Here is a 14,471-nt window from a genome sequence, read left to right as displayed (position 1 = left end):
CATCACAAGGAAATAAGCTTAGTTTGCCATGGAAACCACCAATAACATTCTACATTCACAACATTCTAGAGACAAATTCAAGACTCTCCTCATAAACAACCAAACCTTCTGAGAAGACAAGTCGAACTTTGGATCTCTTAAATGTCACGTCACTATGACTATGGCTACGAGTCTGACTCCGACTCTCAGTCTGATAAGGAGGAGCCTATGTGTCTGGCTGTGACTCTGAGTCTGAAGAGTCCAGAGAGCTGGGCCTCTACCTCTTCATAGAGCCCACACCCTCCCAGCCATCCTCTGCACACTTAGAATTGTATTTTTCAAAAATGGGTTCTTCAGTTGTCCCCATAGGAGAACCCTTTTTGGTTCCAGGTAGAACCCTTTTGGATTCCATATAAAACGCTGTGTGGAACAGGTTCTACATGGAACCGAAAAGGGTTCTTCAAAGGGTTACCTTATGGGAACAGCCGAAGAACCCTTTTAGGTTGGAGGTAGCACCTTTTTGTTGTGTGTGCTGGTCCCGCTGGCCAATGCCAGTAGTGTGCAGTGACCAGGAATGATGCCCTGAATCAGGCTGGGGTGGAAGAGGCAGTGTCAGTGCAACCAGCTCTCACAATCTCATTGCAGAATTAGACTTCACCCACGTTTCCAAACATCAAATTTCAAAGTTGCGCCAAACGTCAAATTTTGAAGTGTTTGTGTTACTCCTGCTCCTGTGTATCGTTCAACTTCTCCAAATGTGAAATTTAGAAGTTAAGGGTTAAGTTTAGGCACTCATTCTGAATGGTTAAGGTATGGGGTTTGGGATAGGGTTAAAACATTATGTTTAGGCTCTCATTCCAAATGGTTAACGTATTGTCTGTTCTTAATGTGGGCTAATAACCAGCTGACGCTAGTACAAGGGTATTGCCCTCCCTCGGCTCCTTCATGTGCTCTTAACAATTTATCTGAATTACTATCTACAGTAAATATGGTCAATCTGAACTATTAATAATGAGCGGTTTTTTAATATTGATTGGAGGACACCAGTGTCAGATTAATATGAAAATATCGAAGTGGCGATCATTACATTTTGTCAGCCGGTTATTGTCATGCAAAAGACTGCCGGTTTCACGGTAATTTACTGTTAATTAACACAAACACATTTAGCATCTTCAGGCCTCCACCCATACAAGCGCTGATGCACGCCTTTGGAACATCTACATTTCAAAAAGTATAATAAACCAATTTAATGTACAGCATCACAATAAATCCATTATTTATTTTACGTCTAAAGAAACACTACATATGAAAATGTATTTCAGGTGAACAGAATATGAGTTGACCTACTATAGGCCTATGTTATCTGGTTATGCTCCATGCCATAGGCTGTAGGCTTGTTCATTTAGCAGACAAGATATGCTTATAAGTCCCGTGCCATTATTTTACTTTATATGATTTTATAGTAAGGATAATATAATGGAACTTAGCTGAATAAAATCAGGTTATTTTTCCCATTACAGAGTGAGTGCGCATATGAAGTGGCTATGTTGAGTGTAAAAGTGATCATTTGAAACAGGTCCTATATGCTAGACTTAGAGTTATTTGGTAACATTAGTTGTGAATGATACAAAACATTAGAATTTCTTAGAAATCAACATAATTGGGCTGCATGGTGCGAGTATAGGCTACTGAGGATTTGAGAAAGTAACAAAAAAAGTTTGTTCTCTGTTCCTTGCCTCAGGCTGCACAGCTGTTCTCTCATCAAGTGATCATATTTTCACCCATCAGATTATTCTCAATTTAATCTTGTCTTTACTAATATGTAAAATTACATTTCAATTTAGAATGGCCTATTATTAAATGGGCAGGAACAGGGGCACTCGAATAAAGAATTGATAGCGAATTGTGGCCGTGCGCTTTCTCGCTGGTCGGTTTTGTAGGCTCATTCGGTTGTAAACCAGAGTATGTGCTTAATATGAGCAGCTGAGAAATAAATAGAAGAACACTATTTTCACTCCACACATCCACCACTGTTTGAGGAGCATGTTCTCACTGCCCAACAGGTGATATTCCGCCTAAACTCTATATCCCATGGGCTCTCCAACCTTGTTCCTGCAGATACTCAGTGCTTAATTTGGGGAAACCAAGTGAAATCGGTTCTGGAACATCGATAGTGACATGTTTTCACAAACAAAACATATTTCACTAAACTGTTGACGGCCCGTCTGTGTGCTCAAGAAAAATAATAAAGAAGAGAAGAGGCGATAAAACGCATGGTGGTGAGGTATTCTGTATAGCTAAAGTTAGTGTCACCCAATTAATTATAAAAATATAAAAAATATGAAAAATCAAATACAAATTCACTAACTTGTGGTGGGAAAAAGGACACACTAAGTTTGATCCCCAATTAGAGGTCACAATTATCAGCTGCCTCTAATTGGGAACCATACACACACACCAATATAGAAATAAAATACCTAGAAACCCCCCTAGTCACGCCCTGACCTAAAACACCATAGAGAACCCCGAGGGCTCTCTATGGTCAAGGCGTAACAACAGGTTTTATTTGCTTAGCAGTTAATTAAGAGTGTTTGGCCAGTAACTGAAAGGTCGCTGGTTCGAATCCTCCGGCAAGCTGCAAAAATCATCCTTTCTGCCCTTGAGCAAGGCATCAACAACTGCTTCCCAGGCGCCGTGGGCGTCGATTAACCTCTTACATCTAGACGTTCCGCTAGCGGAACACCTGCTCCAATATCCAATGATAGGCGTGGCGCGAATTACAAATTCCTCAAAAATACAAAAACTTCAATTTTTCAAACATATGACTATTTCACAGCATTTTAAAGACAAGACTCTCCTTTATCTAACCACACTGTCCGATTTCAAAAAGGCTTTACAGCGAAAGCAAAACATTAGATTATGTCAGCAGAGTACCAAGCCAGAAATAATCAGACACCCATTTTTCAAGCTAGCATATGTCACAAAAACCCAGAAGACAGCTAAATGCAGCACTAACCTTTGATGATCTTCATCAGATGACACACCTAGGACATTATGTTATACAATACATGCATGTTTTGTTCAATCAAGTTCATATTTATATCAAAAAACAGCTTTTTACATTAGCATGTGACGTTCAGAACTAGCATACCCCCCGCAAACTTCCGGGGAATTTACTAACAATTTACTAAATTACTCACGATAAACGTTCACAAAAAGCATAACAATTATTTTAAGAATTATAGATACAGAACTCCTCTATGCCCTCGATATGTCCGATTTTAAAATAGCTTTTTGGTGAAAGCACATTTTGCAATATTCTAAGTACATAGCCCAGCCATCACGGGCTAGCTATTTAGACACCCGGCAAGTTTAGCCTTCACCAAAATCAGATTTACTATTACAAAAGTTTGATTACCTTTTGTTGTCTTCGTCAGAATGCACTCCCAGGACTGCTACTTCAATAACAAATGTTGGTTTGGTCCAAAATAATCCATCGTTATATCCGAATAGCGGCATTTTGTTCGTGCGTCCCAGACACTATCCGAAATGGTAAATCAGGGTCGTGCGCATGGCGCAATTCGTGACAAAACATTTCTGAATATTCCATTACCGTACTTCAAAGCATGTCAACCGCTGTTTAAAATCAATTTTTATGCAATTTATCTCGTAAAAAAGCGATAATATTCCGACCGGGAATCTCCTTTTCGGCAAACAGAGGAAAAATCACAAAGACGGGGGCGGCCAGGGCACGCGCCTAAGCCCACAGTCCCTTGATCGGCCACTTGAGAAAGGCGATAATGTGTTTCAGCCTGGGGCTGGGATGACGACATTCAGGTTTTTCCCGGGCTCTGAGCGCCCATGGAAGACGTAGGAAGTGTCACGTTAGAGCAGAGATCCTTTGTAAAAGATAGAGATGGCAAAGAAGTTCAAGAAATGGTCAGACAGGCCACTTCCTGTAAAGGAATCTCTCAGGTTTTCACCTGCCATTTGAGTTCTGTTATACTCACAGACACCATTCAAGCAGTTTTAGAAACTTTGGAGTGTTTTCTATCCAAAGCCAATAATTATATGCATATTCTAGTTACTGGGCAGGAGTAGTAACCAGATTAAATCGGGTAAATTTTTTATCCAGCCGTGAAAATACTGCCCCCTAGCCATAACAGGTTAGGCTGGCTGTGAACTGCCCAACAAAATCAATGAACCAACAGCATTGGCTAGGGAATAATAATACATACAGTCCACACTCAAAAGGCAATTACTCAAATTTGTTTCGTTTTGGAGTATAGGCTAGACCAATTATGTACCAAAGACATCTTAAATCAGTTTTGTTTTGTTTTTCTGCCATGCGTAATATGTGGTAGGCTATGTAATGTGTGATGGCACAGTAATCATTTTTATTCCGTTTTTTTTTTTTTCGGGCTTGGGCTCATGTATAAGCTCTAATATGTGTATGGGTGTAATGAATTAATCATCACCTTAGAACGCGCTGTCCATTTCGTTGTGTTAGGATTTGAAACAACATCCACTACGACCATGTTTTACACAGTTTCAACCTGCTGTTGACGTTTTGATGACAAGTGTTTGATGTGATTTTAGATTGCATTTGCATTGATGTCAGAGTGGTTAGAGGGAAAATACAGCCCTGCGTACCAGGTCATTAGGGCCTGATGGTAGTTTGCAAGTTGGGTACTACCAAAGCATGTCCAGAGTGCATAAAAGGAGATTCAACAGTCACAAGGAAGTTTACTGTGGTCATGACTTATGACTGTGCAACGTCCGTCGTTAGAGTGAGACCAAGGCGCAGCGTGGGTTGGGTTCATCATATTTTAATATAAACAGTGAACCAGCAAAAACAATGAACAACACAACGAACGAACAGTTTCGCAGGCTACTAACAGCAATGCAAAATCAACTTCCCACAAAAGACAGGTGGAAAAAGGGCTACCTAAGTATGGCTCCCAATCAGCGACAATGATGTACAGCTGTCCCTGATTGAGAGCCATACCAGGCCAAAACAAAGAAATACAACACATAGATAGGGAACATAGAATGATCATAGAAATAGAAAATATAGAACATACATCAAAACCTCGAAACACACAAAACAAACACCCCCTGCCACGGCCTGACCAAACTACAATAACAAATAACCCCTTTTACTGGTCAGGACGTGACAGACTGCTAGTGTGGCAGTAATATGGTCCCCGCAACTAGTCACTATAACAGCCCTAGTCAGATATGCTGAAAGATATTTGCTCTGAGCTAAACCTCTCAGCTGATAACTGAGCCTACACAGCCGAATCCTAAAGATCCATCGAAATCTCCCTTGATTGATCTTATTTTGACTAATACTCCAGATAAATATGTTGCTAATGGAGTTTTCTCACTGGATTTTAGTGACCATTGCCCAGGTGACTGTTTCAGAGATGTGAGAATGCATAAATCTAAGCCTCCTGTCATCACTAAGAGGAACTTTAAAAACTTGAACAAGCTTTTTTACATTATGTTTATTTTAGTGACCTTGATTGTATCTCAGCTATTTCTGAACCTGATTTAGCTTCAAGCTTTTTTGTAAATGTCTTCAACACTATTGTAGATAATCATGCTCTCTTTAAAACTCTGAGAGTTAAAGGTAGATTGAATGCCTGATTCAGTTCTGAATTATCTGAAGTCATTTGTAAGATAAATGTTGCCTAGGTCAAGTCCAGAAACATAGGCTTAGACCCGGATTGGCAAACTTCAAGGCAACTAAGGAATCAATGTCTAAGACTAATTATAAAGGCTACATTTGATTATTATGTAACCACTCATTCTGATTGTAAGAAGAATCTGGAAAAATGGAAAACTGCCCCCACAAATTAATTCAGACTTGCCCCATTACAGACAAAAATGTCATAATTGATGCATTTAATCGTCATTTTATTTCAGCAAGCTATTTTTTTGAAAGAGCGTCTAGCCCTACAATCTCTAAAAGCCAATTTATGCTTGATCCGAAAATGTGGTCGGAGGCTTCGTATGGAGGCTGTGACAGAGGCCAAATTGTATGAAGGCATGCAGAGGCCAAATCAAGCTTCGTACCGCATGGGCATATGCCTCTCAAATTTTCTAACAATGCAGAGGGCTCCGTATAGCTCCGCATTGACATGATTGGTTGACAGTAGGTAAGGGCGGGAGGTCATGTATAAGCACAAACTCACTTTCTTGACAACTTCCTTCGCAGCAGCTCTGTGCTGCTCTGCGAAGCGGAAGAAGTATGAATGCTCTGACTTCTGCAGAGGCCGTAGCACCGTGAATACTGCACTGCCAATGCCGACGTCGGATTGACAATGCAGCGCCTTTAAGAGTGGGCTAAATGCTGATTTGGAACTTTTGCAGATTGATTTGGAAAACAGAAGTCAAGTTTTTGCATTTTGGCAATTCACAGAAAATAAGTCCTTCATGACTTACTTGCTTTAGATACCAAGAAATCCACAGGGGCTGACCCACTGATCAGCCGGGAATGCTCAAGTGTGCTTCCCACCTCATTGTTGGCTGTGTAACCCATATCTTATATCTTAAATCTAACATTATTATCAGGAAACATTCCTAAAGTATGGAAAACAGCTTATGTGCTACCACTCCATAAGGGCTGGGAGAGTAGTGATCTAGATAATTATCATACCATCTGCAGGTTTCCATGTCTAGCCTAAGAGTCACAACTTTCGCAACATGGTATTTTGAATATAAATCAATGTGGGTTTAGGCCAGGGCACAGCACTATCACAGCACCACATTAGTTGTTAATGATATTGTCAATTCTTTAGATGCTAAAATTAATTGTGCTGCCTTGTTTGTGGACCTGTCAAAAGCTGTTGATCATGCTATGTTATTGAACAAGTTGTCCTTGATTGGGCTCTGACGCCTACTCATGGATTTATGATTATCTTAGTGACAGAACTCAGGCCATCATGATTGATGGGTTTGAATTTCTTGAGGTAGAGTACATAAAGGTGTTCTGCAGGGGTCGATACTAGGACCTGTTCTTTTCACGTTTTATATAAATGTTATTGGTCAGTCTGTAATTTTATTATTTTTTACATTTCATCGATATGCGGATGATACTATTATGTACGCAATTGCACCTACTGCTGACCTGGATGTGACAAGGCTGGCTGGACTTCTTTAAAGTCATGTAGATCACATCATTACGCTCTTTTTGTTTACAAAGCCCTGCTCCATAAGCTTCTGACTTACCTGACATCACTGTTAAGCTTTAAAATGACAAGTTTTCAAACCCGTTTACAGGGTTGGTTAACTTTGGAGACTCCTTTGGTGTCTAAAGATTGAAGTAAATCAGCCTTTAATTTCCTTGCACCCTATGTTTGGAATAATAATAAAAATATGTTTCCATTGGATCCTTTGAAGAATGTGTTTGTTTTAATTGACTGTGTTTTGTATCTTAATGTGTATTTAATGTGTATATTGTCTATCTTTATGCATATCTATACTTGCCTGTTGTATGTGCTTATTTTGGTATTGTGCAGGGCTCATTTGTAAAAGAGACAATAGTCTCAAAATGACTTCCTTGTTAAAATAAAGGTAAATAAATAAAAAGAGGTTAAAATAAAAAAACTGTGTCCATGACTGGGATCAAACACACAACCTTCTGATCCAGAGTCATGGGATCAGGAGGTTCCTCCTGTTGCTGTGTATCGTTCCATTTCTCTAAATGCCAAATTTAGAAGGGTAAAGTTTAGGCACTCATTCCAAATGGTTATGGTAAGGGTTAAGGTTTGGGATAGGGTTAAAATAAAAAATAAAAATCCAGTGTCCACGACTGGGATCAAATACATAAACTTCTGATCCAGAGTCACAGGAGTATGCATGTCCACCACCCACATCCACAATGCCTGAGCAAAATCCAAGCCTACTTGATGGTAATAGCACTCACTGTTGCCCCTACTGGCCTGTTTTGAAGGCATTTCATGACGTCCTCAGGACATGGATATTCCAATATCGACGTCAATCTCGAAAGACCTGGCTGGTCAGTGACCACGCTCCTAAAGATCATGGAGACCATGATACGCGAGCACCATGAAGAGCCCCAGAGCTCCAGCCTTGAGATCACCAGAGGGTCTGACAGTGTCCTTGCCCCTGTTGTGGTGCCAGCATGGGTCACCTGGTTCAGGAGCATGGATTCAGCCACAGCAGGGACTCAACCAGACAGCACCCAGCCAGAGAGCTCACCATTCAAGAGGGAGATCAGAGGAGGACACCTCTATGAGGCAAAGCGTCTCCCGAAAGAGAGACACATAATCATCCACTTCTGGTTGCCCAGGAGGCTTTCAGACAGAAGGCCTGTCCTCCAAGAGAAAGACGCAATCAGAGGACTCTGACAGTTTCCTTGTCCCTATGTAACCATGGGTCCCCTGTAAGAGGATGAGGCAGAGTGAGCTTCGAGTTGCACATCCTGGATGAAACTGTAGAGGTATTCTATCTTTGGCTCTGCTTTTAATAATGTATTTCCACTTTGTTTTTGTGCTTTTAGTTTTTTTCTTTGTAGGCTACAAGGGCCTTGGGTGACATTAAAAGTAAATGTATTGTTATTTGTATTATTATCAGATCAGATGTGAAAAAGGTATGCCCGAAAGAGGACATGGGAATCAGCCCCTTGCCCTGAGTCGGAGGAAACCAATCAGAAGAGACAGATGGTCTAATGAGGATAGGGACTGAACTCAACTGACATCAACCAATCTCCCTGAACTTTTCAGATAGTCATGGTGGGTGAGTACTGTTTCATTGCATGTGATTGTATTGACTAAATGTATTACCATTACATTTTTTGGTCTATTATCATCATATTCACTTAATAAAATGTAGTACACCTGCAATCTAAATTGTCATTGTGTCTCATTGTCCTTGATTATAATTTCTTGGGATTGGATTTGAAAATGTAGCTCAATAAAAATGCATCTGATTCACACACTAAGGGCTCAAATCAATCCATAGCGCTGAAGATCTGCATAACAAAGCGATATAAATTTAAAGGCAATGTCCCACGTTAGTGGAGACTGCATTCATGGTAAATGCTGCATACAGCGTATGTCGGCTCAATCGGAAATTACCTTTAAATTTCAATTACGCTATAACGCTGAACTTCTGCGATACGGATTGAATCGAGCGCTAACCTAATATTGTTTAAAACCTTGAAAAAAAAATAGAAATGTATATACACTATACAGTATATACAAAACTATGTGGACAACCTTTCAAATTAGTGGATCCGGCTATTTCAGCCACACCCTTTGCTGACAGGTGTATACAATTGAGCACACAGCCATGCAATCTCCATAGTCAAACATTGGCAGTAAAATGGCCTTCCTGAAGAGCTCAGTGTCTTTCAATGTGGAACCGTCATAGGATGCCACTTTTCCAACTAGTCAGTTTGTCAAATTTATGCCCTGCTAGAGCTGCCCTGGTCAACTGTAAGTGCTATTATTGTGAAGTGGAAATGTCTAGGAGCAGCAACGGCTCAGCCGTGAATTGGGAGGCTACATAACCTCACAAAATGGGGCCGCCGAGTGCTGAAGCCCGTAGAGCGTAAAAATCTTCTGTCCTCGGTTGCAACACTCACTACCGAGTTCCAAACTGCCCTTGGAAGCAATGTCAGCACAAGAACTGTTTGTCGGCAGATTCATGAAATGAGATTCCATGGCCGAGCAAGCACACACAAGCGTAAGATTACCACGCGCAATGCCAAGCGTCGGCTGGAGTGGTGTAAAGCTCACCGCCATTGGACTCTGGAGCAGTGGAAACGCACAAAGCGAGGTACAAAATGGTTTGTCAAGATCGGTGTGGAAGGACTTGACTGGCCTGCAGAGAGCCCTGACCTCAACTGCATCGAACACCTTTGGGATGAATGCGAGCCAGGCCTAATCGCCCAACATCAGTGCCCAACCTCACTAACTCTAGTGGCTGAATGGAAGCAAGTCCCCGCAGTAATGTTCCAACATCTAGTGCAAAGCCTTCCCAGAGGAGTGGAGGCTGTTATAGCAGCAAAGGGGGGACCAACTCCATTTTAATGCCCATGATTTCTGAATGAAATATTTGACGAGCAGGTGTCTACATACTTTTGTTCATGTAGTGTACTTCAAAAAATATGTGAATACACTATTAAAAAAAATGAACAAAAATATAAATGCAACATGCAACAATTGCAAAGATTTGACTGAGTTACAGTTCATATAAGGAAATCGGTCAATTAAAATAAATGAATTAAGACCTAATCTAGGGATTTAACACGACTGGGAATACAGATATGCATCTGTTGGTCACAGATACCTTTAAAAAAAAAAAGTAAGGATGTGGATCAAAAAAACTGTCAGTATCTGGTGTGGCCACCATTTGCCTCATGCGCGACATATATCCTTCCCTTAGAGTTGTTTAGGCTGTTGATTGTGGCCTGTGGAATGTTGTCCCACTACTCTTCAATGGGTGTGCGATGTTGCTGGATATTGGCTGGAACTGGAACACACTGTTGTTCACGTCAATTCAGAGCATCCCAAACATGCTCAATGGGTGACATGTCTGGTTAGTATGCAGGCCATGGAAGAACTGGGACATTTTCAGCTTCTAGGAATTGTGTACAGATCCTTGCAGCATGGGGCCGTGCATTATCATGCTGAAACATGAGGCGATGGCGGTGGATGAATGGCACGACAATGGGCCTCAGGATCTCATGACGGTATCTCTGTGAATTCAAATTGCCATCGATAAAATGCAATTGTATTCATTGTCCGTAGCTTATACCTGCCCATACCATAGCCCCACCACCACCATGGGGCACTCTGTTCACAACGTTGACATCAGCAAACCGCTCGCCCACATGATGCCATACACATGGTCTGCAGTTGTGAGGCAGGTAAGACATACTGACAAATTCTATAAAACAACTTTGGAGGTGGCTTATGGTAGAAACATTATCATTCAATTCTCTGCCAAAAGCTCTGGTGGACATTTCTGCAGTCAGCATGCCAATTGCACACTCCATCAAAACTTGAGACATCTGTGGCATTGTGTTGTGTGACAAAACTGCACATTTTAGAGTGGCCTTTTATTGTCCCCAGCACAAGGTGCACCTGTGTAATGGTCATGCTGGTTAATCAGCTTCTTGATATGCCACACCTGTCAGGTGGATGGATTATCTTGGAAAAGGTGAAATGCTCACAAACAGGGAGAAATCAGCTTTTTGTGTGTATGGAATATTTTGGGGATCTTATATTTTTAGCTTATTAAACATGGAACCAACACTTTACATGTTGTGTTTATAGTTTTGTTCAGTGTATATACGCAACTGGGGGATACGTAAATGGCTATTGTTAGGCTTGAATCCACAGGTGTCCACCTTGTGTCTGTGTGTGACCAGACACAGTTCATTAATTTGATGCAAAAGTTACTGGCTTGTCCTATACCATAGAAAAATATAGATAGTTTTCTGATGAGTTTCAGAGATGTTCTCCTTTGTCAGATCAATGTTTCATGATTTACACAGTTTGTTTTTTGTATATTCAATCAATCATTTTCTCAACATAATATAAAATTGTGAGCCAAGGTAACAAGAGTGTGGTACACTACAAGGCTACAGACCTGGGTTACATTTTATTTTATTTAACTAGGCAAGTCAGTTAAGAACAAATTCTTATTTACAATTACGGCCTACCCTGACCAAACCCTAATCATGCTGGGCCAGTTGTCAGCTGCCCTATGGGACTCCCAATCACAGCCGGTTGTGATACAGCCTGGAATTGAACCAGGGCCTGTAGTGACGCCTCTAGCACTGAGATGCTGTGCCTTAGACTGCTGCGCGACTCAGGAACCCCTCACAGATGTACAATATTAATTTGATTACATTGTTATCGCAGAGAATTTTCTTGCGCAGCAGAAAATCCAAACTTGTAGTTTATTCAAGGTTCAAAAAAGGCTTCTAAGGTTTGTAATTTCCACTTAAAAATTCCAGATGTGATTTGCTCGAACAAAACATTTATCAATCCCTAAAAAAATGTCCATTAATTATAATCCACATAAGAATTCACATCTCCTGTTGCTGCAGGATTATTTTTCTGATGTGAGAAAATTGTCAAAATAAGATACACTGCTCAAAAAAATAAAGGGAACACTTAAACAACACAATGTAACTCCAAGTCAATCACACTTCTGTGAAATCAAACTGTCCACTTAGGAAGCAACACTGATTGACAATACATTTCACATGCTGTTGTGCAAATGGAATAGACAACAGGTGGAAATTATAGGCAATTAGCAAGACACCCCCAATAAAGGAGTGGTTCTGCAGGTGGTGACCACAGACCACTTCTCAGTTCCTATGCTTCCTGGCTGATGTTTTGGTCACTTTTGAATGCTGGCGGTGCTTTCACTCTAGTGGTAGCATGAGACGGAGTCTACAAGTGGCTCAGGTAGTGCAGCTCATCCAGGATGGCACATCAATGCGAGCTGTGGCAAGAAGGTTTGCTGTGTCTGTCAGCGTAGTGTCCAGAGCATGGAGGCGCTACCAGGAGACAGGCCAGTACATCAGGAGACGTGGAGGAGGCCGTAGGAGGGCAACAACCCAGCAGCAGGACCGCTACCTCCGCCTTTGTGCAAGGAGGAGCAGGAGGAGCACTGCCAGAGCCCTGCAAAATGACCTCCAGCAGGCCACAAATGTGCATGTGTCTGCTCAAACGGTCAGAAACAGACTCCATGAGGGTGGTATGAGGGCCCGACGTCCACAGGTGGGGGTTGTGCTTACAGCCCAACACCGTGCAGGACGTTTGGCATTTGCCAGAGAACACCAAGATTGGCAAATTCGCCACTGGCGCCCTGTTCTCTTCACAGATGAAAGCAGGTTCACACTGAGCACATGTGACAGACGTGACAGAGTCTGGAGACGCCGTGGAGAATGTTCTGCTGCCTGCAACATCCTCCAGCATGACCGGTTTGGCGGTGGGTCAGTCATGGTGTGGGGTGGCATTTCTTTGGGGGGCTGTACAGCCTCCATGTGCTCGCCAGAGGTAGCCTGACTGCCATTAGGTACCGAGATGAGATCCTCAGACCCCTTGTGAGACCATATGCTGGTGCGGTTGGCCCTGGGTTCCTCCTAATGCAAGACAATGCTAGACCTCATGTGGCTGGAGTGTGTCAGCAGTTCCTGCAAGAGGAAGGCATTGATTCTATGGACTGGCCCGCCCATTCCCCAGACCTGAATCCAATTGAGCACATCTGGGACATCATGTCTCGCTCCATCCACCAACGCCACGTTGCACCACAGACTGTCCAGGAGTTGGCGGATGCTTTAGTCCAGATCTGGGAGGAGATCCCTCAGGAGACCATCCGCCACCTCATCAAGAGCATGCCCAGGCGTTGTAGGGAGGTCATACAGGCACGTGGAGGCCACACACACTACTGAGCCTCATTTTGACTTGTTTTAAGGACATTACATCAAAGTTGGATCAGCCTGTAGTGTGGTTTTCCACTTTAATTTTGAGTGTGACTCCAAATCCAGACCTCCATGGGTTGATAAATTGGATTTCCATTGATTATTTTTGTGTGATTTTGTTGTCAGCACATTCAACTATGTAAAGAAAAAAGTATTTAATAAGATTATTTTATTCATTCAGATCTAGGATGTGTTATTTTAGTGTTCCCTTTATTTTTTGAGCAGTGTATATTGTTCTGTATATTTGAGTATTTTCAAATAATGTGGCCAAAATAGCTGCCTTAATTTGAAGTAATTTAAACTATTTCCAAAAAAGTATTTCTAAATACATTATTTCAAATACTCCTAAAACCAATTGAAATACCTTAAATAATATTTTAACCCAGGTCTGGTGTGACACGCGCACACACAGACGGACCTTTATGCACGCACTTACACATACACTTACGCAAACTTTGCACACACATACACACATGCGCATGTAGAAACACAAACACAATCAGGGCTTTTATCAGGCCTGCCAAAGCCCAGTGGAAGAGAAACCCTTCTGACAATGAAATGCCATTCTCTGGCAACCCTTCCTCTTATCCCATCCACACATTCTTACTCTCTCTCACACACACACACACACACACACGCACGCACGCACACACACACACACACACACACACACACACACACACACACACACACACACACACACACACACACACACACACACACACACACACACACACACACACACACACACACACACACACACACACACTCTCTCTCTCTCTCTCTCTTTCTAGCTCTGTCTCTGTTTGAATCACACCTCATGTGGCACATCATGTCGAGTCAAACATGACATCAGTTGTATCCTCTGCACTTTCAAGAAGTTAGTTACTGACTCCATCAAAGGATTGGTGACTAGGGTTGGAAAATTCTGGGAACTTTCAATAAATTCCCTGGTTTTCCTGATATTCTAATTGGAAGATTCCTATAATCAGGAGGGAATAAGCAGTAAATCCAGATT

The 14,471-nt window shown here is 41.8% G+C and overlaps 1 protein-coding gene across 1 annotated transcript in view; it reads right to left on the bottom strand.

Moving 5' to 3' along the window:
* The window catches only part of itgbl1 (integrin, beta-like 1), a 159,143-nt gene that overhangs the window by 22,089 nt on the left and 122,583 nt on the right, over positions 1–14,471 (bottom strand). The gene's annotated exons all lie outside the window — the stretch shown is intronic.

The sequence above is a fragment of the Salmo salar genome, chromosome ssa21 (genome assembly GCF_905237065.1).
Source record: "Salmo salar chromosome ssa21, Ssal_v3.1, whole genome shotgun sequence".
Lineage (NCBI taxonomy): Eukaryota > Metazoa > Chordata > Actinopteri > Salmoniformes > Salmonidae > Salmo > Salmo salar.
Note: the sequence above shows the minus strand (reverse complement) of the source record. Positions and strands in the feature narration are given on the sequence as shown.